This window comes from Schistocerca gregaria, chromosome 8 (assembly GCF_023897955.1).
Source record: "Schistocerca gregaria isolate iqSchGreg1 chromosome 8, iqSchGreg1.2, whole genome shotgun sequence".
Classification (NCBI taxonomy): domain Eukaryota; kingdom Metazoa; phylum Arthropoda; class Insecta; order Orthoptera; family Acrididae; genus Schistocerca; species Schistocerca gregaria.
In genome coordinates this window covers 34,798,435-34,822,076 of record NC_064927.1, presented here as the reverse complement: position 1 = coordinate 34,822,076, position 23,642 = coordinate 34,798,435, and positions in this window count along the sequence as shown.

The following is a 23,642-nucleotide window of genomic DNA, read 5'->3' as shown; positions in this document are numbered from 1 at the left end:
CATCTGAGAGTAATTCTTAAAAAAACGCCTGTCGCTAATTGTTCGTCATCACAGGTACTGTTTGCTATACGGCCACGACGCGCAACTGATTTCCAAATTTCATCTTTCTCCTGTGAGGAAGGAACTTACGACCCCTGGTTTATTAGACCAGTGCTCTACCACTGAGCTAAAGACTCGCGGCTTAGCGGTACTCTTGGGTACTTCGTCCTTACGGTCGTCTGCATCATCAGACTTTAGCTAACAACACTTCATATTACCGGCTAATATTTGCAGCTATGGCGACAAATTACTGCTTGGCTACACATCTGACACGTAACCGATGTGCTCTCCAAACAACAACACTTGCATTTCAGAACATGTCTTTCACACATGTCTACAAAATTACCTTCACCTTCAAATACAGTTTCCTTGCGACTGACAGAGACGTAGGCAAAGTTTAAAGTTGCTATTTCCATTAAATCTCGTTAATCAGAAAGACGGTAATTTACACCTGCAGCGGAACAAAATTCCGTTCCGCCCAGCGTCTGGCTCGAAACCACGAACCTGGGATTAAGAGTCTGACACTCTACCGACTGTGCTAGCCGGCTACCTCGGTGAATACCTGCCGGGTAGCACGTCACACAGTACTCGTTTGGGTTGGGTGGTCCCATACAGAATCTCTCCATGATGCCTAATGTTTTCCTAACGTCACACTCGTCACGTACTTCACTTTTATGTCATAATCATTTCTGAGAGGTAAAGAAATTGCATGACAACATGCAGAGCTAGTGGCGTCAAAATTAACACACATACTTTATGTGACTCAAAAGCCGAACGAGTTACTTTCCGACGTTGTTTTAGATGTGCAAGTGATAGTCAAAACTCGCTGTGTCGGCACTCTGCCGACCATTTCGCTAGTTAACACCGGTCTTGTTGTGTGTGTTTCAAGCTAAAGAGCATCTCCAAGCAAAGAATGGTCAACAGCAACATTCTGACGGTTTCGTACTGCTCAATTGCTACATTAAAACGTTATGTTTCTTTTTCAGAACTGGAAAAACACAAGCGTGACAGCATTCGAACCTGTAATTTTCAGATCCGAAGTCCGACGACTTATCCATTAGGCCACACGGTCACTGACGACCAACATTTACATGTATACGACTCATCTCGAAACGCTCACACCCCTGAGGATTTGTGTTTTCGTTCTACAAAGCCGCTGCCCCTTGCTCTTTCCCACCAATTCGTTACATTCAACCTCTGACGAGACCGAATAAAAAATATAGACTGAGAAACAAGACCACACACTTTGTGCATTCGGAATCGAAGGCAGGGCGTCCCTCGCCGCATTTGCTACGATTGCCATTTGCTACTTCTGCAGAAGCGGCGGTGGCGACGACGACGACGACGACGACGAATATCTCGAGAGGCTCTGAGATATGTGAGAAATACATCTATAAAATATAATTCAGACTGCCTCGTCCCACCTTATGCTGTACCGCTTTGGCAAATGCTTTATCTACCCCATTCGCCTTAATCGCATCTGAGAGTAATTCTTAAAAAAACGCCTGTCGCTAATTGTTCGTCATCACAGGTACTGTTTGTATACGGCCACGACGCGCAACTGATTTCCAAAATTCATCTTTCTCCTGTGAGGATGGAACTTACGACCCCTGGTTTATTAGACAAGTGCTCTACCACTGAGCTAAAGAGGCGCGGCCTAGCGGTATTCTTGGGTACTTCGTCCTTACGGTCGTCTGCATCATCAGACTTTAGCTGACAACACTTCATATTACCGGCTAATATTTGCAGCTATGGCGACAAATTACTGCTTGGCTACACATCTGACACGTAACCGATGTGCTCTCCAAACAACAACACTTGCATTTCAGAACATGTCTTTCACACATGTCTACAAAATCACCTTCACCTTCAAATACAGTTTCCTTGCGACTGACAGAGACGTAGGCAAAGTTTAAAGTTGCTATTTCCATTAAATCTCGTTAATCAGAAAAACGGTAATTTACACCTGCAGCTGAACAAAATTCCGTTCCGCCCAGCGTCTGGCTCGAACCCACGACCCTGCGATTAAGAGTCTGACACTCTACCGACTGAGCTAGCCGGCTACCTCGGTGAATACCTGCCGGGTAGCACGTCATACAGTACTCGTTTGGGTTGGGTGGTCCCATACAGAATCTCTCCATGATGCCTAATGTTTTCCTAACGTCACACTCGTCACGTACTTCACTTTTATGTCATAATCATTTCTGAGAGGTAAAGAAATTGCATGACAACATGCAGAGCTAGTGGCGTCAAAATTAACACACATACTTTATGTGACTCAAAAGCCGAACGAGTTACTTTCCGACGTTGTTTTAGATGTGCAAGTGATAGTCAAAACTCGCTGTGTCGGCACTCTGCCGACCATTTCGCTAGTTAACACCGGTCTTGTTGTGTGTGTTTCAAGCTAAAGAGCATCTCCAAGCAAAGAATGGTCAACAGCAACATTCTGACGGTTTCGTACTGCTCAATTGCTACATTAAAACGTTATGTTTCTTTTTCAGAACTGGAAAAACACAAGCGTGACAGCATTCGAACCTGTAATTTTCAGATCCGAAGTCCGACGACTTATCCATTAGGCCACACGGTCACTGACGACCAACATTTACATGTATACGACTCATCTCGAAACGCTCACACCCCTGAGGATATGTGCTTTCGTTCTACACAGCCGCTGCCCCTTGCTCTTTGCCACCCATTCGTTACATTCAACCTCTGACGAGACCGACCAAATATAGACTGAGAAACAAGACCACACACTTTGTGCATTCGGAATCGAAGGCAGGGCGTCCCTCGCCGCATTTGCTACGATTGCCATTTGCTACTTCTGCAGAAGCGGCGACGACGACGACGACGACGACGACGACGACGACGACGAATATCGCGAGAGGCTCTGAGATATGTGAGAAATACATCTATAAAATGTAATTCAGACTGCCTCGTCCCACCTTATGCTGTACCGCTTTGGCAAATGCTTTATCTGCACCATTCGCCTTAATCGCATATGAGAGTAATTCTTAAAAAAACGCCTGTCGCTAATTGTTCGTCATCACAGATACTGTTTGCTATACGGCCATGACGCGCAACTGATTTCCAAAATTCATCTCTCTCCTGTGAGGATGGAACTTACAACCCCTGGTTTATTAGACCAGTGCTCTACCACTGAGCTAAAGAGGCGCGGCCTAGCGGTACTCTTGGGTACTTCGTCCTTACGGTCGTCTGCATCATCAGACTTTAGCTGACAACACTTCATATTACCGGCTAATATTTGCAGCTATGGCGACAAATTACTGCTTGGCTACACATCTGACACGTAACCGATGTGCTCTCCAAACAACAACACTTGCATTTCAGAACATGTCTTTCACACATGTCTACAAAATCACCTTCACCTTCAAATACAGTTTCCTTGCGACTGACAGAGACGTAGGCAAAGTTTAAAGTTGCTATTTCCATTAAATCTCGTTAATCAGAAAAACGGTAATTCACACCTGCAGCGGAACAAAATTCCGTTCCGCCCAGCGTCTGGCTCGAACCCACGACCCTGGGATTAAAAGTATGACACTCTACCGACTGAGCTAGCCGGGTACCTCGGTGAATACCTGCCGGGTAGCACGTCACACAGTACTCGTTTGGATTGGGTGGTCCCATACAGAATATCTGCATGATGCCTAATGTTTTCCTAACGTCACACTCGTCACGTACTTCACTTTTATGTCACAATCATTTCTGAGAGGTAAAGAAATTGCATGACAACATGCAGAGCTAGTGGCGTCAAAATTAACACACATACTTTATGTGACTCAAAAGCCGAACGAGTTACTTTCCGACGTTGTTTTAGATGTGCAAGTGATAGTCAAAACTCGCTGTGTCGGCACTCTGCCGACCATTTCGCTAGTTAACACCGGTCTTGTTGTGTGTGTTTCAAGCTCAAGAGCATCTCCAAGCAAAAAATGGTCAACAGCAACATTCTGACGGTTTCGTACTGCTCAATTGCTACATTAAAACGTTATGTTTCTTTTCCAGAACTGGAAAAACACAAGCGTGACAGCATTCGAACCTGTAATCTTCAGATCCGAAGTCCGACGCCTTATCCATTAGGCCACACGGTCACTGACGACTAACATTTACATGTATACGACTCATCTCGAAACGCTCACACCCCTGAGGATTTGTGTTTTCGTTCTACACAGCCGCTGCCCCTTGCTCTTTCCCACCCATTCGTTACATTCAACCTCTGACGAGACCGAACAAATATAGACTGAGAAACAAGACCACACACTTTGTGCATTTGGAATCGAAGGCAGGGCGTCCCTCGCCGCATTTGCTACGATTGCCATTTGCTACTTCTGCAGAAGCGGCGACGACGACGACGACGACGAATATCGCGAAAGGCTCTGAGATATGTGAGAAATACATCTATAAAATATAATTCAGACTGCCTCGTCCCACCTTATGCTGTACCGCTTTGGCAAATGCTTTATCTGCGCCATTCGCCTTAATCGCATCTGAGAGTAATTCTTAAAGAAACGCCTGTCGCTAATTGTTCGTCATCACAGGTACTGTTTGCTATACGGCCACGACGCGCAACTGATTTCCAGAATTCATCTTTCTCCTGTGAGGATGGAACTTACGACCCCTGGTTTATTAGACCAGTGCTCTACCACTGAGCTAAAGACGCGCGGCCTAGCGGTACTCTTGGGTACTTCGTCCTTACGGTCGTCTGCATCATCAGACTTTAGCTGACAACACTTCATATTACCGGCTAATATTTGCAGCTATGGCGACAAATTACTGCTTGGCTACACATCTGACACGTAACCGATGTGCTCTCCAAACAACAACACTTGCATTTCAGAAAATGTCTTTCACACATGTCTACAAAATCACCTTCACCTTCAAATACAGTTTCCTTGCGACTGACAGAGACGTAGGCAAAGTTTAAAGTTGCTATTTCCATTAAATCTCGTTAATCAGAAAAACGGTAATTTACACCTGCAGCGGAACAAAGTTCCGTTCCGCCCAGCGTCTGGCTCGAACCCACGACCCTGGGATTAAGAGTCTGACACTCTACCGACTGAGCTAGCCGGCTACCTCGGTGAATACCTGCCGGGTAGCACGTCACACAGTACTCGTTTGGGTTGGGTGGTCCCATACAGAATCTCTCCATGATGCCTAATGTTTTCCTAACGTCACACTCGTCACGTACTTCACTTTTATGTCATAATCATTTCTGAGAGGTAAAGAAATTGCATGACAACATGCAGAGCTAGTGGCGTCAAAATTAACACACATACTTTATGTGACTCAAAAGCCGAACCAGTTATTTTCCGACGTTGTTTTAGATGTGCAAGTGATAGTCAAAACTCGCTGTGTCGGCACTCTGCCGACCATTTCGCTAGTTATCACCGGTCTTGTTGTGTGTGTTTCAAGCTCAAGAGCATCTCCAAGCAAAAAATGGTCAACAGCAACATTCAGACGGTTTCGTACTGCTCAATTGCTACATTAAAACGTTATGTTTCTTTTTCAGAACTGGAAAAACACAAGCGTGACAGCATTCGAACCTGTAATCTTCAGATCCGAAGTCCGACGCCTTACCCATTTTTTTTTTTTTTTTTTTTTTTTTTTTTTTTTTTTTTTTTTTTTTTGCCGGACACGGGTTTGAACCGTCGTCCTCCTGTATGCGAGTTCGGTGTGATAACCACTTTTTTTTTTTTTTTTTTTTACAAATGAGATTCAATTACAAAATAGTACACAAGAAAACAACTTATTGGGAAAAGTCTTACAAAGCTTCACCTTTGTGGTGCAGAACATAACAATTAAGCTCAAATTTTACACTTCAAATGGAAAATAAAAATATTACAAAAAAAGAAAAGAAAAAATCTGTCTGTGCATAAAATAACCTCCCATCTTTTTGGTTACTTTCATGGAAATGCGATGACAAAACCACAAAACTGAAGTTGTACTAAGGCACTTATGCAAATAACATGTACAGAAATATGTCAATGAATACTTAAAGAAAATGGTGTTTCTACACACACTAATTATTAAGCTCAACAAAAATATAATCACAGCCTACAATGCTTATTTCACAAACTACTAACTACATTTTTTTTTTTTTTTTTGAGAATGCATAAAAGAAAACAAAGCAGCCATGCGCAAAAAGTTGCCAATAAAGTGAACTAAAAAGGGCCATCTTGCTCGCCGCGGTCACATTGCTAGGCGGGCGGCCAGGAACGGGCGGTCGTCATTGCATTGGACATCACCAGCCACCAATCGTTGGAGCGCCCGGGGCCGCTGCACACAGTCAGAGACTGTTTCTGTTACCATAGGGGAATCGTGGAAAGATCACATCTACAAGTTAATGTCTTCTCACACCCGGCACACCCCAGCTGGTTGGTGGGTCCATGAATGACGAACCCAAATAGTTCGCAAAAAGGTTCCGGTAATCCTGTCTGTTCGTTAAGACCAGAAACTCGTCGATCATATAGTACCATAAATCGAGGACGTCTTTGTCTCCATCGCGGTATATGTAGTGTATCGCCATTCCTCGTACCCAATTAACCGCATTCATCCGGGTCATAGGGAAATAGACAACGTCGGGATGAAAGAGTTCTTGGGGTAAAATCGAAACGTAGGGGCGGCGGAGCAGGAAAGCCAGGATCTGGCGGATCAGTTTCCAGCACTAACGCGCGGGGCCACAGTTCAGTCTATGTTCGTCCGTGTCTAACGTCGTGCAACGGGGGCACACAGGGTCGTCAATTAGGTGAATGGCATGCAGCCGTTGTCGTCGACCGCACGAAAGTAGACAGGAACGGCGCGTGGATGGCTCGCCATACTCGTGGCCAGTCGACCGTAGGGTGGCGCCGTACAATGTCGTTATCCGGAGTCCAGTGCTGGAGAGCACTATAATAAGTCTTCGCTGTCGGATTCCGTGTCTCCGATATAACCCGCAACACATAGCTATGCTCTACGAAAAACGTTCTAATGTGTGACAGCGAGGGCGATAAATGTCCAACTGGTACCAGTGGGTACAGCGTACGTGGGGCCACTTCTTCAATCAGTAGGCCTGGGAGACTGGCTGTTGGTGAAAGCCAGAGTCGCCTCATGGAACGGAGATACAGTGCCAGCGCTCTGTGCTTGACGTGAGTGAGTCCAACACCGCCTTTGTCGAAGGGTAAAGTAAGCGTAACAAAACGGATCTTGAAAACAGCACCATCGTTCACCACGTGTCCAAACACTGCCTGTATCCTGGAAGCCATCGTGTCCATTATCGGCAGTACATGGGCGTAATGGTTAAGGTGAGAAGCCATGTACACATTAACGTATTGGGCGCGTTGCAAAATGTTCAATGATCTGAATTTATTGAGACGAGCCTCTAAACGGAGTCGTCGTAAGACCATACGATACGTAAAGGCCGCCGTGCGTTGTATTTGTCGATGGAGTGATATCCCTAAACACTTGAGCATCGGGACCTTTGTCAGAGGTACGGCCAGACCTGCAGGCATTCCTCGTCCTACCTCCATGTAGCGTGATTTCCGAAGGTTGAGCACACTGCCTGCCACCGCCCCATACTGGTGGAGCCAGGAAAACGCCGTGTGTATTTCATCACCAGACCGTGCTAAGAACATCACATCGTCGGCGTATGCACCACATCGAAAGGTTACGGAACGGAGGGTAAGTCCTTCTAAGCGTCGCCGTAGTCCGTGAAGAGCTGGTTCGAGGGCAACGGCGAAGAGCATGGCAGAAAGAGGACAACCCTGCCGGACTGACCTGTTGACACGGACGGGGGCGGACCGACAGCCGTTGATCATCATCCTCGTGACAGCCCCATGGATCAATCGAAGCACAACAGACGTCGTCAGACGCGGGACACCGATGTGTTCCATAACAGCACGCAGGAAACCATGGTTAACGCGATCGAAAGCATGGTCGAAGTCCAGCGCAACAAGAGCGCCTTGGAGGCGGCAAGTTTGCATGAGCGCCACCACGTCTCTATAGGTGCTTAAAGTCGTAAACACATTAGTGTCGCCCCCGAGGCAGGTTTGATCAGTGTGAATGGCCGCCATTACCGTAGGTTTGAGCCTCTCACGGAGCATGCGTGTCAACAGCTTATAGTCAGTGTTTAGCATTGTCAACGGGCGAAAATCAAGAGGGCGACGGCCTCCGCCGGGTTTGGGCACAGGGATCAAGAGACCCTCAGTAAAGTCAGATGGTACCTGAAAATCGGCGTCCAGGAGTTCACTGTACATCCTGACCCACATTGGGCCCATGAGATCAAAGAACCGCTTGTAAAATTCAAGAGGGAGGCCGTCAGGGCCAGGCGTTTTGTTGGGAGAGCCACGCAACAGAGCCTCTCGCAGTTCTTCCAAAGTCACCGCCGACAAGAGCGTAGCATCATCTTGTAGGTTCCGAGAGACTGGTAGGTCAGATAGGACTTCCCTGACCCCTACATTCATGTGGGACTCCCTCTCGTAAAGAAGTTTATATGACTGTGTGAACGCTCGGACGATATCCATTTGTGCGTCAACGCGTCGCCCGTCCTCCGTCTCAACCTCGGTAATGAGCTGCCTCTTGCGTCTTCGGCGTTCTTGAATGATATGGTGGAGGGAAGGTCGTTCACCACGAACATCATCAGTCGTCCTCGCTCGCACCCGCACACCCGCAAGACGTACGGCGTTGATACGAAGCAATTGTGCCTTGACGCGTTGTACTGCTGATTGTCGCTCTGGCGACGGCGGTTGTACAGCCAGTTCGCGGAGCGCAGTATAGTAAAAATCAGTAGTCGCAGTATACCAGCGCGCTCGGTCGCGTCCATAGCTGACTAATGTTCGGCACAGTGCGGGTTTTGCACACCGTAACCACCATTGAAGTACAGAACGGTAGGCGGGTAAACGCCGGTGGCAATTGCTCCATGTGGACTCGACTGCGCGTCTGCAATTTATCTCATCAAGAAGGGCCACATTGAGGCGCCACGGACCCCTACTTCGGCGGACGCGCTGGCGGGGAAGGGTGAGAGTACACACATATGCGAGGTGATCCGTGAACGCTGCCGGCCACATCTCAGCGTCGACAACGGCCGATCGTAGGCCGCGGGTGACGTAGACTCGATCCAAACGGCTCGCGGAGTGACTAGTAAAGTAGGTGTGTGCTCGACGGTCGCCGTGTTGGATGATCCAGGTGTCCAACAAGGCCAAGTTCTGTACAAGTGCCTGGAGTGCCGGGCAGGTGGTATAGTGTGGCTCCTGGTCGGATGGGCGGAGCACACAATTAAAATCGCCGCCTACTACCAAGTGGTCGGTATTGCCCTGGAAGAGCGAGGCTATATCTTCGGCAAAAAAGGTGCGCCGTTCTCTCCTTTTTCCGGTGCCTGAAGGAGCATATAAGTTCACCAGACGTACTGTACCAATCGTGAGTGCGACCCCCCGGGCCGACGGTAAATAGGAGACATCAGTGGCCATTATCCCTTCCCGCAGTAGAATCGCCGTACCTCCGCCGCCCACATCTGCAGGCATAGTGTAGGCGTCATATCCGTAGGCATCGAGACAGAGTCCTGATCGGACTTCTTGAAGGAAAACAACGTCCAGATCTGCAGCGCGTAACGTATCCTTCAGCATACGGGTCTTGACATCAGATGTAATGCCATTGACGTTGATCGTGGCGAGGCGGTATGCCTGGTCCATCAAGTCTCGGGAGGTGACCATGGTATGACAGGAGGGCAGTAGTCGTGACGTGGAGCGCCGGTGTTGCGAAGTGCTAGGCAGCGACGAGAGGTGCTCATGCCGTCCTAGGCGTCTGTCGCCGGCCGCGTAGACGCTGCCATCGGCATCGGTGCATCGTCTTGGTTCTGAAACGCATCCTGCAACTCCATCTCCTGCGCCCAGTCGCCCAGGGACGTTGACACCACTGGATCTCGAGAGGCAGACGGAGGCAAGGGTGCATCCCCGGTGTCGGAGCTGCGGTGATCTCCCGCATCCCCATGTGGTCCAGACCCAGCGGTAGTGGGAGAAGACGTCGAACCGTGTGAGACGGTAGGGTCGCCTGTGTCGGCGGGGTGGAGCGGTTGAGGCACCTCGTCATCCAGCGGTGTCGCCTCGGGCTGTTCTACGTCGTCGGTTGTCTTGCGCCGCTTCTTATGACGCTTGGGTGATTTCTGCTTACGCTGGCGCGCCTCTGTTTCCGACGTAGGGCAAGGGGAGGACGCTGCATCCTGTGCTTCAACTTCCATCGCACTGTCGGCGAGCCGTTGTGACGGTGCGCCGGGGTCCGACGAAAGGACATCAGTAGCATCAGCACTGAAAGACGCTTGGGGCTCCGTGGAAGCTACTGCAGGGTCCTCCAAAGCTCGCACCAATACAGTGGGGTCGTCATATACAGCTGGCGTCTCCCGTCTCGCCGCCGCAACATACGTAATCGGCAGAGAGGTCGGTGTCGACGGACGAATCTGGTCGGTCGAGGGTGTCTGCGCGAGACGGCGTTGCAGGCATTCGGTACGCATGTGTCCTGTCTGGCCACAACCGGAGCAGGTTCTCGGCTGACCGTCGTAAATAATTATTGCTCTGCAACCAGCGATCGTGAGATACGAAGGAATATGGCGATGCAGGTCAATACGGATTTGTCGCACCCCGTTAAGGACAGGGTAGGTGTCGAAGGTCTTCCATTTTTCGGCCGTGTGGCCGAGAACTGTTCCATAGGGTCGAAGAGCAAGGGTGACCAAATCCGCTGGAACTTCAAAAGGGAGCTCAAACACGCGCACATTTTGGATTCCCAATCCAGCGCGTTCAAGCGTCACCACACCCACGTTTCCGTCTGAGTGGCAGAACCGATAACCTGCCGTCGAGCGTCTGAGAAGTTTGTCACATGCTTCGTCGTCAGTGAACTTAAGATATACGACGCTGGAGACAATAGATAAGTGGATACCGATCAGCTCGTTAGGATCAACATGTACCACATCGCGTAAAAAACGCTCTACTTCGTGGGCCTTGGGTCTAGAGTACGTAGTGTCGAACTGCAGCTTGATCGTGGCTTTCCGATACGAAAGAGCCATCGTGTGTCAGGAACGTGACGGCAATACGTAACACTAGCACGCCGGCGCGGTAAACAACAACACACCCGGAAACGCGACACGGAGCGGCCGGGACGTACCGCACCGCTCCACAGCCAAAGGCCGACTATCCATTAGGCCACACGGTCACTGACGACCAACATTTACATGTATACGACTCATCTCGAAACGCTCACACCCCTGAGGATTTGTGTTTTCGTTCTACACAGCCGCTGCCCCTTGCTCTTTCATACCCATTCGTTACAGTCAACCTCTGACGAGACCGACCAAATATAGACTGAGAAACAAGACCACACACTTTGTGCATTCGGAATCGAAGGCAGGGCGTCCCTCGCGGCATTTGCTACGATTGCCATTTGCTACTTCTGCAGAAGCGGCGGCTGCGACGACGACGACGACGACGACGACGAATATCGCAAGAGGCTGTGAGATATGTGAGAAATACATCTATAAAATATAATTCAGACTGCCTCGTCCCACCTTATGCTGTACCGCTTTGGCAAATGCTTTATCTGCGCCATTCGCCTTAATCGCATCTGAGAGTAATTCTTAAAAAAACGCCTGTCGCTAATTGTTCGTCATCACAGGTACTGTTTGCTATACGGCCACGACGCGCAACTGATTTCCAAAATTCATCTTTCTCCTGTGAGGATGGAACTTACGACCCCTGGTTTATTAGACCAGTGCTCAACCACTGAGCTAAAGAGGCGCGGCCTAGCGGCACTCTTGGGTACTTCGTCCTTACGGTCGTCTGCATCATCAGACTTTAGCTGACAACACTTCATATTACCGGCTAATATTTGCAGCTATTTCGACAAATTACTGCTTGGCTACACATCTGACACGTAACCGATGTGCTCTCCAAACAACAAGACTTGCATTTCAGAACATATCTTTCACACATGTCTACAAAATCACCTTCACCTTCAAATACAGTTTCCTTGCGACTGACAGAGACGTAGGCAAAGTTTAAAGTTGCTATTTCCATTAAATCTCGTTAATCAGAAAAACGGTAATTTACACCTGCAGCGGAACAAAATTCCGTTCCGCCAAGCGTCCGGCTCGAACCCACGACCCTGGGATTAAGAGTCTGACACTCTACCGACTGAGCTAGCCGGCTACCTCGGTGAATACCTGCCGGGTAGCACGTCACACAGTACTCGTTTGGGTTGGGTGGTCCCATACAGAATCTCTCCATGATGCCTAATGTTTTCCTAACGTCACACTCGTCACGTACTTCACTTTTATGTCATAATCATTTCTGAGAGGTAAAGAAATTGCATAACAACATGCAGAGCTAGTGGCGTCAAAATTAACACACATACTTTATGTGACTCAAAAGCCGAACGAGTTACTTTCCGACGTTGTTTTAGATGTGCAAGTGATAGTCAAAACTCGCTGTGTCGGCACTCTGCCGACCATTTCGCTAGTTAACACCGGTCTTGTTGTGTGTGTTTCAAGCTCAAGAGCATCTCCAAGCAAAAAATGGTCAACAGCAACATTCAGACGGTTTCGTACTGCTCAATTGCTACATTAAAACGTTATGTTTCTTTTTCAGAACTGGAAAAACACAAGCGTGACAGCATTCGAACCTGTAATCTTCAGATCCGAAGTCCGACGCCATATCCATTAGGCCACACGGTCACTGACGACCAACATTTACATGTAAACGACTCATCTCGAAACGCTCACACCCCTGAGGATTTGTGTTTTCGTTCTACACAGCCGCTGCCCCTTGCTCTTTCCCACCCATTCGTTACATTCAACCTCTGACGAGACCGACCAAATATAGACTGAGAAACAAGACCACACACTTTGTGCATTCGGAATCGAAGGCAGGGCGTCCCTCGCCGCATTTGCTACGATTGCCATTTGCTACTTCTGCAGAAGCGGCGGCGGCGACGACGACGACGACGACGACGACTATCGCGAGAGGCTCTGAGATATGTGAGAAATACATCTATAAAATGTATTTCAGACTGCCTCGTCCCACCTTATGCTGTACCGCTTTGGCAAATGCTTTATCTGCGCCATTCGCCTTAATCGCATCTGAGAGTAATTCTTAAAAAAACGCCTGTCGCTAATTGTTCGTCATCACAGATACTGTTTGCTATACGGCCACGACGCGCAACTGATTTCCAAAATTCATCTTTCTCCTGTGAGGATGGAATTTACGACCCCTGGTTTATTAGACCAGTGCTCTACCACTGAGCTAAAGACGCGCGGCCTAGCGGTACTCTTGGGTACTTCGTCCTTATGGTCGTCTGCATCATCAGACTTTAGCTGACAACACTTCATATTACCGGCTAATATTTGCAGCTATTTCGACAAATTACTGCTTGGCTACACATCTGACACGTAACCGATGTGCTCTCCAAACAACAAGACTTGCATTTCAGAACATATCTTTCACACATGTCTACAAAATCACCTTCACCTTCAAATACAGTTTCCTTGCGACTGACAGAGACGTAGGCAAAGTTTAAAGTTGCTATTTCCATTAAATCTCGTTAATCAGAAAAACGGTAATTTACACCTGCAGCGGAACAAAATTCCGTTCCGCCAAGAGTCTGGCTCGAACCCACGACCCTGGGATTAAGAGTCTGACACTCTACCCACTGAGCTAGCCGGCTACCTCGGTGAATACCTCACGAGTAGCACGTTACACAGTACTCGTTTGGGTTGGGTGGTCCCATACAGAATCTCTCCATGATGCCTAATGTTTTCCTAACGTCACACTCGTCACGTACTTCACTTTTATGTCATAATCATTTCTGAGAGGTAAAGAAATTGCATGGCAACATGCAGAGCTAGTGGCGTCAAAATTAGCACACATACTTTATGTGACTCAAAAACCGAACGAGTTACTTTCCGACGTTGTTTTAGATGTGCAAGTGATAGTCAAAACTCGCTGTGTCGGCACTCTGCCGACCATTTCGCTAGTTAACACCGGTCTTGTTGTGTGTGTTTCAAGCTCAAGAGCATCTCCAAGCAAAAAATGGTCAACAGCAACATTCAGACGGTTTCGTACTGCTCAATTGCTACATTAAAACGTTATGTTTCTTTTTCAGAACAGGAAAAACACAAGCCTGACAGCATTCGAACCTGTAATCTTCAGATCCGAAGTCCGACGCCTTATCCATTAGGCCACACGGTCACTGACGATCAACATTTACATGTATACGACTCATCTCGAAACGCTCACACCCCTGAGGATTTGTGTTTTCGTTCTACACAGCCGCTGCCCCTTGCTCTTTCCCACCCATTCGTTACATTCAACCTCTGACGAGACCGACCAAATATAGACTGAGAAACAAGACCACACACTTTGTGCATTCGGAATCGAAGGCAGGGCGTCCCTCGCCGCATTTGCTACGATTGCCATTTGCTACTTCTGCAGAAGCGGCGGCGGCGACGACGACGACGACGACGACGACGACGACGACGACGACGAATATCGCGAGAGGCTCTGAGATATGTGAGAAATACATCTATAAAATGTATTTCAGACTGCCTCGTCCCACCTTATGCTGTACCGCTTTGGCAAATGCTTTATCTGCGCCATTCGCCTTAATCGCATCTGAGAGTAATTCTTAAAAAAACGCCTGTCGCTAATTGTTCGTCATCACAGGTACTGTTTGCTATACGGCCACGACGCGCAACTGATTTACAAAATTCATCTTTCTCCTGTGAGGATGGAACTTACGACCCCTGGTTTATTAGACCAGTGCTCTACCACTGAGCTAAAGAGGCGCGGCCTAGCGGTACTCTTAGGTACTTCGTCCTTATCGCCGTCTGCATCATCAGACTTTAGCTGACAACACTTCATATTACCGGCTAATATTTGCAGCTATTTCGACAAATTACTGCTTGGCTACACATCTGACACGTAACCGATGTGCTCTCCAAACAACAAGACTTGCATTTCAGAACATATCTTTCACACATGTCTACAAAATCACCTTCACCTTCAAATACAGTTTCCTTGCGACTAACAGAGACGTAGGCAAAGTTCAAAGTTGCTATTTCCATTAAATCTTGTTAATCAGAAAAACGGTAATTTACACCTGCAGCGGAACAAAATTCCGTTCCGCCCAGCGTCTGGCTCGAACCCACGACCCTGGGATTAAGAGTCTGACACTCTACCGACTGAGCTAGCCGGCTACCTCGGTGAATACCTGCCGGGTAGCACGTCACACAGTACTCGTTTGGGTTGGGTGGTCCCATACAGAATCTCTCCATGATGCCTAATGTTTTCCTAACGTCACACTCGTCACGTACTTCACTTTTATGTCATAATCATTTCTGAGAGGTAAAGAAATTGCATGACAACATGCAGAGCTAGTGGCGTCAAAATTAACACACATACTTTATGTGACTCAAAAGCCGAACGAGTTACTTTCCGACGTCGTTTTAGATGTGCAAGTGATAGTCAAAACTCGCTGTGTCGGCACTCTGCCGACCATTTCGCTAGTTAACACCGGTCTTGTTGTGTGTGTTTCAAGCTCAAGAGCATCTCCAAGCAAAAAATGGTCAACAGCAACATTCAGACGGTTTCGTACTGCTCAATTGCTACATTAAAACGTTATGTTTCTTTTTCAGAACTGGAAAAACACAAGCGTGACAGCATTCGAACCTGTAATCTTCAGATCCGAAGTCCGACGCCTTATCCATTAGGCCACACGGTCACTGACGACCTACATTTACATGTATACGACTCATCTCGAAACGCTCACACCCCTGAGGATTTGTGTTTTCGTTCTACACAGCCGCTGCCCCTTGCTCTTTCCCACCCATTCGTTACATTCAACCTCTGACGAGACCGACCAAATATAGACTGAGAAACAAGACCACACACTTTGTGCATTCGGAATCGAAGGCAGGGCGTCTCTCGCCGCATTTGCTACGATTGCCATTTGCTACTTCTGCAGAAGCGGCGACGACGACGACGACGACGACGACGACGAATATCGCGAGAGGCTCTGAGATATGTGAAAAATACATCTATAAAATATAATTCAGACTGCCTCGTCCCACCTTATGCTGTACCGCTTTGGCAAATGCTTTATCTGCGCCATTCGCCTCAATCGCATCTGAGAGTAATTCTTAAAAAAACGCCTGTCGCTAATTGTTCGTCATCACAGATACTGTTTGCTATACGGCCACGACGCGCAACTGACTTCCAAAATTCATCTTTCTCCTGTGAGGATGGAATTTACGACCCCTGGTTTATTAGACCAGTGCTCTACCACTGAGCTAAAGAGGCGCGGCCTAGCGGTACTCTTGGGTACTTCGTCCTTACGGTCGTCTGCATCATCAGACTTTAGCTGACTACACTTCATATTACCGGCTAATATTTGCAGCTATTTCGACAAATTACTGCTTGGCTACACATCTGACACGTAACCGATGTGCTCTCCAAACAACAAGACTTGCATTTCAGAACATATCTTTCACACATGTCTACAAAATCACCTTCACCTTCAAATACAGTTTCCTTGCGACTGACAGAGACGTAGGCAAAGTTTAAAGTTGCTATTTCCATTAAATCTCGTTAATCAGAAAAACGGTAATTTACACCTGCAGCGGAACAAAATTCCGTTCCGCCCAGCGTCTGGCTCGAACCCACGACCCTGGGATTAAGAGTCTGACACTCTACCGACTGAGCTAGCCGGCTACCTCGGTGAATACCTGCCGGGTAGCACGTCACACAGTACTCGTTTGGGTTGGGTGGTCCCATACAGAATCTCTCCATGATGCCTAATGTTTTCCTAACGTCACACTCGTCACGTACTTCACTTTTATGTCATAATCATTTCTGAGAGGTAAAGAAATTGCATGACAACATGCAGAGCTAGTGGCGTCAAAATTAACACACATACTTTATGTGACTCAAAAGCCGAACGAGTTACATTCCGACGTTGTTTTAGATGTGCAAGTGATAGTCAAAACTCGCTGTGTCGGCACTCTGCCGACCATTTCGCTAGTTAACACCGGTCTTGTTGTGTGTGTTTCAAGCTCAAGAGCATCTCCAAGCAAAAAATGGTCAACAGCAACATTCAGACGGTTTCGTACTGCTCAATTGCTACATTAAAACGTTATGTTTCTTTTTCAGAACTGGAAAAACACAAGCGTGACAGCACTCGAACCTGTAATCTTCAGATCCGAAGTCCGACGGCTTATCCATTAGGCCACACGGTCACTGACGACCAACATTTACATGTATACGACTCATCTCGAAACGCCCACACCCCTGAGGATTTGTGTTTTCGTTCTACACAGCCGCTGCCCCTTGCTCTTTCCCACACATTCGTTACATTCAACCTCTGACGAGACCGACCAAATATAGACTGAGAAACAAGACCACACACTTTGTGCATTCGGAATCGAAGGCAGGGCGTCCCTCGCCGCATTTGCTACGATTGCCATTTGCTACTTCTGCAGAAGCGGCGGCTGCGACGACGACGACGACGACGACGACGAATATCGCGAGAGGCTGTGAGATATGTGAGAAATACATCTATAAAATATAATTCAGACTGCCTCGTCCCACCTTATGCTGTACCGCTTTGGCAAATGCTTTATCTGCGCCATTCGCCTTAATCGCATCTGAGAGTAATTCTTAAAAAAACGCCTGTCGCTAATTGTTCGTCATCACAGATACTGTTTGCTATACGGCCACGACGCGCAACTGACTTCCAAAATTCATCTTTCTCCTGTGAGGATGGAATTTACGACCCCTGGTTTATTAGACCAGTGCTCTACCACTGAGCTAAAGAGGCGCGGCCTAGCGGTACTCTTGGGTACTTCGTCCTTTCGGTCGTCTGCATCATCAGACTTTAGCTGACTACACTTCATATTACCGGCTAATATTTGCAGCTATTTCGACAAATTACTGCTTGGCTACACATCTGACACGTAACCGATGTGCTCTCCAAACAACAAGACTTGCATTTCAGAACATATCTTTCACACATGTCTACAAAATCACCTTCACCTTCAAATACAGTTTCCTTGCGACTGACAGAGACGTAGGCAAAGTTTAAAGTTGCTATTTCCATTAAATCTCGTTAATCAGAAAAACGGTAATTTACACCTGCAGCGGAACAAAATTCCGTTCCGCCCAGCGTCTGGCTCGAACCCACGACCCTGGGATTAAGAGTCTGACACTCTACCGACTGAGCTAGCCGGCTACCTCGGGGAATACCTGCCGGGTAGCACGTCACACAGTACTCGTTTGGGTTGGGTGGTCCCATACAGAATCTCTCCATGATGCCTAATGTTTTCCTAACGTCACACTCGTCACGTACTTCACTTTTATGTCATAATCATTTCTGAGAGGTAAAGAAATTGCATGACAACATGCAGAGCTAGTGGCGTCAAAATTAACACACATACTTTATGTGACTCAAAAGCCGAACGAGTTACTTTCCGACGTCGTTTTAGATGTGCAAGTGATAGTCAAAACTCGCTGTGTCGGCACTCTGCCGACCATTTCGCTAGTTAACACCGGTCTTGTTGTGTGTGTTTCAAGCTCAAGAGCATCTCCAAGCAAAAAATGGTCAACAGCAACATTCAGACGGTTTCGTACTGCTCAATTGCTACATTAAAACGTTATGTTTCTTTTTCAGAACTGGAAAAACACAAGCGTGACAGCATTCGAACCTGTAATCTTCAGATCCGAAGTCCGACGCCTTATCCATTAGGCCACACGGTCACTGACGACCTACATTTACATGTATACGACTCATCTCGAAACGCTCACACCCCTGAGGATTTGTGTTTTCGTTCTACACAGCCGCTGCCCCTTGCTCTTTCCCACCCATTCGTTACATTCAACCTCTGACGAGACCGACCAAATATAGACTGAGAAACAAGACCACACACTTTGTGCATTCGGAATCGAAGGCAGGGCGTCTCTCGCCGCATTTGCTACGATTGCCATTTGCTACTTCTGCAGAAGCGGCGGCGACGACGACGACGACGACGACGACGACGAATATCGCGAGAGGCTCTGAGATATGTGAAAAATACATCTATAAAATATAATTCAGACTGCCTCGTCCCACCTAATGCTGTACCGCTTTGGCAAATGCTTTATCTGCGCCATTCGCCTCAATCGCATTTGAGAGTAATTCTTAAAAAAACGCCTGTCGCTAATTGTTCGTCATCACAGATACTGTTTGCTATACGGCCACGACGCGCAACTGACTTCCAAAATTCATCTTTCTCCTGTGAGGATGGAATTTACGACCCCTGGTTTATTAGACCAGTGCTCTACCACTGAGCTAAAGAGGCGCGGCCTAGCGGTACTCTTGGGTACTTCGTCCTTACGGTCGTCTGCATCATCAGACTTTAGCTGACTACACTTCATATTACCGGCTAATATTTGCAGCTATTTCGACAAATTACTGCTTGGCTACACATCTGACACGTAACCGATGTGCTCTCCAAACAACAAGACTTGCATTTCAGAACATATCTTTCACACATGTCTACAAAATCACCTTCACCTTCAAATACAGTTTCCTTGCGACTGACAGAGACGTAGGCAAAGTTTAAAGTTGCTATTTCCATTAAATCTCGTTAATCAGAAAAACGGTAATTTACACCTGCAGCGGAACAAAATTCCGTTCCGCCCAGCGTCTGGCTCGAACCCACGACCCTGGGATTAAGAGTCTGACACTCTACCGACTGAGCTAGCCGGCTACCTCGGTGAATACCTGCCGGGTAGCACGTCACACAGTACTCGTTTGGGTTGGGTGGTCCCATACAGAATCTCTCCATGATGCCTAATGTTTTCCTAACGTCACACTCGTCACGTACTTCACTTTTATGTCATAATCATTTCTGAGAGGTAAAGAAATTGCATGACAACATGCAGAGCTGGTGGCGTCAAAATTAACACACTTACTTTATGTGACTCAAAAGCCGAACGAGTTACTTTCCGACGTTGTTTTAGATGTGCAAGTGATAGTCAAAACTCGCTGTGTCGGCACTCTGCCGACCATTTCGCTAGTTAACACCGGTCTTGTTGTGTGTGTTTCAAGCTCAAGAGCATCTGCAAGCAAAAAATGGTCAACAGCAACATTCAGACGGTTTCGTACTGCTCAATTGCTACATTAAAACGTTATGTTTCTTTTTCAGAACTGGAAAAACACAAGCGTGACAGCACTCGAACCTGTAATCTTCAGATCCGAAGTCCGACGCCTTATCCATTAGGCCACACGGTCACTGACGACCAACATTTACATGTATACGACTCATCTCGAAACGCCCACAGCCCTGAGGATTTGTGTCTTCGTTCTACACAGCCGCTGCCCCTTGCTCTTTCCCACACATTCGTTACATTCAACCTCTGACGAGACCGACCAAATATAGACTGAGAAACAAGACCACACACTTTGTGCATTCGGAATCGAAGGCAGGGCGTCCCTCGCCGCATTTGCTACGATTGCCATTTGCTACTTCTGCAGAAGCGGCGGCTGCGACGACGACGACGACGACGACGACGAATATCGCGAGAGGCTGTGAGATATGTGACAAATACATCTATAAAATATAATTCAGACTGCCTCGTCCCACCTTATGCTGTACCGCTTTGGCAAATGCTTTATCTGCGCCATTCGCCTCAATCGCATCTGAGAGTAATTCTTAAAAAAACGCCTGTCGCTAATTGTTCGTCATCACAGATACTGTTTGCTATACGGCCACGACGCGCAACTGACTTCCAAAATTCATCTTTCTCCTGTGAGGATGGAATTTACGACCCCTAGTTTATTAGACCAGTGCTCTACCACTGAGCTAAACAGGCGCGGCCTAGCGGTACTCTTGGGTACTTCGTCCTTACGGTCGTCTGCATCATCAGACTTTAGCTGACTACACTTCATATTACCGGCTAATATTTGCAGCTATTTCGACAAATTACTGCTTGGCTACACATCTGACACGTAACCGATGTGCTCTCCAAACAACAAGACTTGCATTTCAGAACATATCTTTCACACATGTCTACAAAATCACCTTCACCTTCAAATACAGTTTCCTTGCGACTGACAGAGACGTAGGCAAAGTTTAAAGTTGCTATTTCCATTAAATCTCGTTAATCAGAAAAACGGTAATTTACACCTGCAGCGGAACAAAATTCCGTTCCGCCCAGCGTCTGGCTCGAACCCACGACCCTGGGATTAAGAGTCTGACACTCTACCGACTGAGCTAGCCGGCTACCTCGGTGAATACCTGCCGGGTAGCACGTCACACAGTACTCGTTTGGGTTGGGTGGTCCCATACAGAATCTCTCCATGATGCCTAATGTTTTCCTAACGTCACACTCGTCACGTACTTCACTTTTATGTCATAATCATTTCTGAGAGGTAAAGAAATTGCATGACAACATGCAGAGCTAGTGGCGTCAAAATTAACACACATACATTATGTGACTCAAAAGCCGAACGAGTTACTTTCCGACGTTGTCTTAGATGTGCAAGTGATAGTCAAAACTCGCTGTGTCGGCACTCTGCCGACCATTTCGCTAGTTAACACCGGTCTTGTTGTGTGTGTTTCAAGCTCAAGAGCATCTCCAAGCAAAAAATGGTCAACAGCAACATTCAGACGGTTTCGTACTGCTCAATTGCTACATTAAAACGTTATGTTTCTTTTTCAGAACTGGAAAAACACAAGCGTGACAGCATTCGAACCTGTAATATTCAGATCCGAAGTCCGACGCCTTATCCATTAGGCCACACGGTCACTGACGACCAACATTTACATGTATACGACTCATCTCGAAACGCTCACACCCCTGAGGATTTGTGTTTTCGTTCTACACAGCCGCTGCCCCTTGCTCTTTCCCACCCATTCGTTACATTCAACCTCTGACGAGACCGACCAAATATAGACTGAGAAACAAGACCACACACTTTGTGAATTCGGAATCGAAGGCAGGGCGTCCCTCGCCGCATTTGCTACGATTGCCATTTGCTACTTCTGCAGAAGCGGCGACGACGACGACGACGACGACGACGACGACGACGACGACGACGAATATCGCGAGAGGCTCTGAGATATGTGAGAAATACATCTATAAAATATAATTCAGACTGCCTCGTCCCACCTTATGCTGTACCGCTTTGGCAAATGCTTTATCTGCGCCATTCGCCTTATTCGCATCTGAGAGTAATTCTTAAAAAAACGCCTGTCGCTAATTGTTCGTCATCACAGGTACTGTTTGCTATACGGCCACGACGCGCAACTGATTTCCAAAATTCATCTTTCTCCTGTGAGGATGGAACTTACGACCCCTGGTTTATTAGACCAGTGCTCTACCACTGAGCTAAAGAGGCGCGGCCTAGCGGTACTCTTGGGTACTTCGTCCTTATCGTCGTCTGCATCATCAGACTTTAGCTGACAACACTTCATATTACCGGCTAATATTTGCAGCTATGGCGACAAATTACTGCTTGGCTACACATCTGACACGTAACCGATGTGCTCTCCAAACAACAAGACTTGCATTTCAGAACATAACTTTCACACATGTCTACAAAATCACCTTCACCTTCAAATACAGTTTCCTTGCAACTGACAGAGACGTAGGCAAAGTTTAAAGTTGCTATTTCCATTAAATCTCGTTAATCAGAAAAACGGTAATTTACACCTGCAGCGGAACAAAATTCCGTTCCGCCCAGCGTCTGGCTCGAACCCACGACCCTGGGATTAAGAGTCTGACACTCTACCGACTTTTTTTTTTTTTTTTTTTTTTTTTTTCTTTTTTTTTGGGCCTCCCATCACCCCTTTTAGCCCATCCTATCGCTCTCCATAATTCGCCTTCATCGGCGTCGGCTTCTCACGCCATGTACATTACCATAAACTGATGAGACGAAGTTAATCCCTTTATCGTGGAGAAACTAATGTACCCCTTCTTTGGGCTTATTGATAATGTGAAAAAAGAATGAAGTCTTCAGTAGGTAGAAACAGAAGTTATGTTCAGTTTGTTTCTTTCTTCATCGCTGTTTTTTGTTGTCACACTTAAAGCAAATAGTCTTCCTTGACAAAGAAACGTCAGAGAGCATTTCGAAACTGCCTCTTCTCTCTGAAAATGCTTAAAAAACAAACCATATTCGGTGAGAAGCAACTATTTATAATGGCTTCTTGAAAAATAAATTAATAAACGTTGAACTCAAAGAACGGCAATTACGTTAAAAACTAAAATAATTTTTTTTTATTTTTTTTTTTTCACGATTGTTAAGTAAGTTAGTAGTGGTGAACACTCTCTTACGTTTGTCTTCTGTGTCCGCAGATATTTCTTGTTAATTCTTTTACATCAAGGTCTTGATTAAAAAATTTGCGTATGTTTCTTTATATTTACTAGTCTTCAGTAACATGTGATGCTCAGTTAGCAGAGAGATCCAAAAATCCTCTTGGCTTTTTTCTTCCTTCGTGAAGAGGTAATGGACCGTTGCCGCTTTCAGCCAATTGACTGCGTTGCGTTTCGTGTTAGGAAAGGGTACATCATCCGGCGTCAAAAAGTCCGCAGGCGTTA